At 45.0% G+C, this 5512-nt stretch overlaps 1 pseudogene; it reads left to right on the top strand.

The window, feature by feature from the left end:
• Positions 1-2132: 2132 nt before the first annotated feature.
• Positions 2133-4716, top strand: LOC129630619 (NACHT, LRR and PYD domains-containing protein 11-like; annotated as a pseudogene).
• The last annotated feature ends 796 nt before the right edge of the window (positions 4717-5512 follow it).

The raw sequence follows: 5512 nt of genomic DNA, 5'->3' as shown, positions 1-5512 counted from the left end.
ATCTGCCCAGTTCCCTGAAGAAATTTCACGCTGAGCTGAACCCCCTGGGAAATACTTGGTTTTGGTTTTCGTGATGCAGTATCGACATGGGCTTCCCTGGTGGCTCAGTGATAAAGATTTTCACCTGCAATGCCGGAGATCCAGGTTTGGTCTCTAGGTCAGGAAGATCCCCTGGAGAAGGAAATGGCAACCCACTCCAGTATTCTTGCCTGGGAAACCCCTTGGAGAGAGGAACCTGGTGGGCTACAGTCCATGGGATCACAAAAGAGACACAATTGAGCAACTAAACAACAACATCTGAACACACAGGAGGCTCTTTGAGGTCTTAAGAGGTCTCCTTTGGTGGATATGTGGGGTAACTCTTGAGGCACTTAAAGGATTTATAGGGAACCCTCTGTGGGCTTCATGGGCGTGTGTGTGTGCAGCTCGTTTCTCCTCACCTGTGCTTAACTTAGGGTAAGTTGTCATTGGCTCCTGGCTGAAGAGCTGAGTGTTTACATATGTGTGTGTCCAGGCTAGTTCAAAATGTGGGGAACTGGGAGGTAGAAGGAGCTGATATAAAATCACCCCAAATGAAGTGGGATGGACTGGAAAGTGAAGAGACCTGGTTTTGTATTGCATCTCAAAGCCCTATGGGAAGTAGGGGTGGTCTTCTCTCTTCTCTTCTGTTCTTTAATATACACCATACAGCTTAAGATGTAAAAAAAAAAAAGAAAAAAACACAGTATATAGGACATGCAGGAACTCTGACCATAATCAAGAGAAAAGAATGGCCACTACCAGAGCTGTAGCTGACCCAGATGTTTGAATTGAAAGACACAGCCTTTAAAATACTATTATAGGACTTGCCTGGTGAGACAGTGGATAAGAATCCACTTGCCAGAGCAGGGGACACAGGTTCTATCCCTGATCTGGGGAAGTTTCCACATGCTGCGGAGCAACTAAGCTCCTGAGCTTCAGCTATTGAAGCCCGTGCACCTAGAGCCGAGCCTGCGCTCAGCAACAAGAGAAGCCACCACAGTGAGAACCCATGCGCTGCATGAAGAGTAGCCCCCGTCTTTGAGACTAGGGAAAGCCCATGCATAGCAACGACAACCCAGCACGACCAAAGAAATAAGAATAAAGAAATAAAATGGAATAGTATTACAAATACATCAAATAGCTTAGAGAAAAAGAAGGAAAACATGGGTGTAAAGATGAGGAATTTCAGCAGAGATGTGGGAATTCGGAGCTGAAAAACACTTTCCGTGTTCCCTGTGATGGAGCAATATTGCAGCTTCATGCGTGTTCAAACTTAACATTTTCATAACTACTGAGACTATGTTCCTTTTATGTTCTTTTTAAATCACCTGATAAACATTTGTCTCGCATAAGCCCCGAGGTTTCTCTAGACCCCTGTGTTTTGCTTGAAGGAGCCCTGGGGACTCTTACTTCAGCTCTCATGTAACCTGGCGCTAGAGGACTCAGGTCCTGGGAAAGGTCCTCCGTGTGCCCTCTGTCCCGAGGGCTGCTCCACCTGGGTGGGAGCCCTCTGAGCAGTCTCAGGCATCTGAAGCCCTGGGACGTGGAGCTGGTCAGCAGGAGAGTGATTCAGGCTGGACTCTGAATTGTTTTCCATCTCCGTATTACCCACATTCACAAGGCTGTCAGTGAAGTATTGGTGGCCAGGCCCCCTTTATTCAGAGCGCTAGTCTTCCGTCAGGGCTTGGGGGCTGGGTGCTGCAGCCCTCTTTGTGAGCTTGAAGTGGCTTCTCTGTCTCAGGCCTTTGGATTCGGTGAGGACCTCCAGGAGCTAAATGTATTGATGGAGGATACATCTTTAACACACACCTGGACACCTGTTGATCTTTGCTTTTGGAGCATCAGTGAAGGAGGCCTCCACACTTTGCCCATAGGAGCCAAGAGGAGGGCTTCAGTCAGCCTGACACTGGGTTGGGCAGTACGAGAACCTGAGGTAGGGGAGGCTCCAGGTGCCAAAGACAGGACATATATATATATATATATATATATAATATTTGTACATTGAATTTTTAATCTGTTCTATATTTCTTCTGCCCTGTGCTCGTTGACTTAGGTATCAAAGAAAGCTATGAAGTCCTCCTCAAGGGAAAAAACCCTCCCATAGTGGGAAAAAAATGCCTTTTTGAAAAAGTTCACAATAAGTTCTACCAAGAAATGATAGTCGGTGGTCTCAGCATACTTAATACTGTGTATAATCCTAGTAACGATATTGAAAGGGCTGGAACATGTTCCTGGTGGGAGAGAAGGCTGCTGGCAAAGTGATGATTGTAAAGTAATGCTGTTACAGTGGACACACGGGGACATCTGGGAAGGCGTCCTCTTATACACAGTTCATCTCCCTTCTCACAACATAGATCTGATGGCTGCGTGCAGCTTGGTTGAGCTGATTGCCAAGGACTGACCCAGTGGCCAGGCTCCTGTTGGATTCTGATCTTTGCTTCTTTTGCTTTCCCATTCTGTACAATCCCAGGAAGCTCCTCTTTGTCCTCAAGGACATGGACAACGTGGAGACTGATCTGACCGTCGACCATGAATCCGCCGTGTGCGGCGACAGCAGAAAGCAGGTGTTGCTGCTGCTGCTCCTGTCCTATTTGTTGAAAAGAAAGATGATGCCAACTCCTCATTCCTTGTCCCCTCCTGGCCCGAACATGAGGCTGCCAGGAGAGCGTTCACAAAGGAGAACAACTACTCCGTGACCCTGAAGTTCCCCAATGAAAAGAGGAGGAAGTACTTCACCTTATTCTTCAAGGACAGATGGAAAGCTCTGACCACTCTCAGGCTGGTGCAAGAGAAGGATGCGTTTGTGGACCTGTGCCACGTGCCCAGCTTATGCTGGGTCACTTGCATGGCCCTGAGTTGGTAGATGGAGACAGGGGATGATGGGAAATTCTCATGCCAAATGCTCACTGACTTATATGCCCGCTTTCTTGCCAACACACTGGCGTGGAAGGCTGCAGTTAGTGCCTGTCGGTGCTGCTGAGTCCTCCTGGAATGCCAGTGTTTGCTGGCCTTGGAAGGGTTGTGTCATCCTGCGTTTTAGTAATGGGGACCTCGGGAGTGCTGGGTTTACTGCTGCTCATGTTCCTGAGTTGAAGGCCCTGAAGATTCTTTTGCCAAGCAGCAACCATAAAGACCATCACATGTTCGTACACTTGAAAATCCAGGAGTTGTACGTCCATAGCGTATATGCTGATATTAACTGAGTGTCCGATTCCTTCCATCTGTGAATTGTATAAAGAGAGAAGATAAAGACACAATGACTTTAGCCTGGTAATTACTTCTATTTTTGGTCTTCTTAATGAGAAAAATTTTTGAGACAGCCTTTGACTATCACCTGTTGACAGGAGAATTTAATCAGTACTTCCTAGAGAAAATGAAATAATTTGGGTGATAATCCAAAAGCAGTGGAGCACCACATGCCTCTGTTCTGTTGTCTCGTTGAGAATCAGGATGAAGAATTTGTGAAACGGATAACGGGCTCTTTTTTAGAAGTTACCACTTATATTCAAAAACACAAAGATCTCTTGGTTTCATTATATTGTCTGGAGCATTGCCATTTTCTACAGAAAACTGAGTTGAGTATTCAATACATCTTTAAAGACAAACAGCCAAAAAGGCTAACTTCCAGGTGAATTTTCTTTTCTTTCTTTTTTAAAAAATTTTTTAAGGATTTAAATTATTACTTTGGCCACCTGATGCCAAGAACTGACTCATTGGAAAAGCCCCTGATGCTGGGAAAGATTGAGGGCAGGAGGGGAAGGGGACGACAGAAGATGAGATGGCTAGATGGCATCACCGGCTCAATGGACATGGGTTTGGGTGGACTCCTGGAGTTGGTGATGGCCAGGGAGGCCTGGCGTGCTGCGGTTCACGGGGTCGCAAAGAGTTGGACACGACTGAGCAACTGAACGGAAATGAATTATTACTTAAATATTTTAAAATTTATTTTTAATTGGGGGATAATTGCTTTACAATGTTCTGTTGGTTTCTGCCATATAGCAACACGCATCAGCCGTAGATACGTATATGTCTCCTCTCTCTTGAACCTCCCCCCCACCTCCTACCCCATCCCGCCCCTCTTGGTCATCACAGAGCATCGGATTTGAGCTCCCTGTGTCATACAGCAAATTCCCACTGGCTATCTGATTTTCTACATGGTAACAAATGTTTCCATGCTATTCTCTCAGTTCGTCCCACCCTCTTCTTCCCCTGCTGTGCTCACAAGTCTGTTCTCTGTGTCTGCATCTCTCTCCTGCTCTGCAAATAGGTTCATCAGTACCATCTTTCTAGATCCATATATATGTGTTAATATATGATACTTGTTTTTTTTTCTTTCTGACTTACTTCACTCTGTATAATAGCTCTAGGTTCATCCACCTCATTAGAACCGACTCAAATGCTTTCCTTTTATGGCTGAGTAATATTCCATTGTATATATGTACCGCAACTTCTTTATCCAGTCACCTGTCAATGGACATATAGGTTGCTTCCATGTCCTAGAATAATGCTGCGATGAACACTGGGGCACATGTGTCTGTGTGTCTGGGCACAGGTGGAGTCCTCTATAAAAAGTTGTTCATTCCTGTATTCCTAAAACCTGCCCATAATTCTACTGCTTGTTGACTATAACAAGAGGCTGAAGGCCATGAAGAAATTGATCTAGTCTCTTATTGAACCAGTGATTTTTAAAATCTCTCTACTTCTGTTTAACTCAGGGTTTCTGAATTAAATGTCAATATTTATGACATTTTGAGCCAGATAATTCTTTGTGGTCAGGGACTGCCCTGTTCAGTAGTAACATTGACCTCTACCCACAAGAAAACACTAGAACTTATTCCCTCTCTCCGGTAGTGATGATAAAACATATCTTCAGACATTGCCAAGTGTCCAAAACGTCCCTTCTTTAAGAATCACTGGTTTGACCTCCGCTTTTCAGTTGTGCAGAGGAACTGAAGTCATGCTTATGAATTTCTTAGAGATGTTCATAGTTGTATGAGTCATGCTTGCGAATTTCTTAGAGATGTTCATAGTTGTAGGTAACGTGCAACGTGTGTCATTCATACTGATGTTTCTTAATAATGAGCATCCTCACACTCAGAGACGCTGCCCTTCATAAGTTGTATCTCGCCTGCCTACAGACGCAGTGACTATTGATGCTTTTGTGGGTCTATCGTCTTTCACACTTCACCATACTTTATTTCTTCCAAGTATTAAGTCTGAGTCAGGTAACAGGCGCTCTCAAAAGATATATTATTCACTTACTTATGTTCTTATTTATTTACTTTTTTAAAGATTTATTTATTTATTTTGTGTTTGGCTGTGCTGGGTGTTCATTGCTGTGTCGGCTTTTCTCATTGTGGCGAGTGGGAGCTCCCCTCTAGCCGCAGTGCACGGGCTTCTCATTGTGGTGGCTTCTCTTGTTTCAGAGCGCAGACTCTCGGGCACTCAGGCTTCAGTGGTTGCAGCACTTGGGCTCAGTAGCTGTGGCTCC

This window comes from Bubalus kerabau, chromosome 17 (genome assembly GCF_029407905.1).
Source record: "Bubalus kerabau isolate K-KA32 ecotype Philippines breed swamp buffalo chromosome 17, PCC_UOA_SB_1v2, whole genome shotgun sequence".
NCBI lineage: Eukaryota > Metazoa > Chordata > Mammalia > Artiodactyla > Bovidae > Bubalus > Bubalus kerabau.
This window is presented reverse-complemented; position numbering and strand designations above follow the sequence as displayed.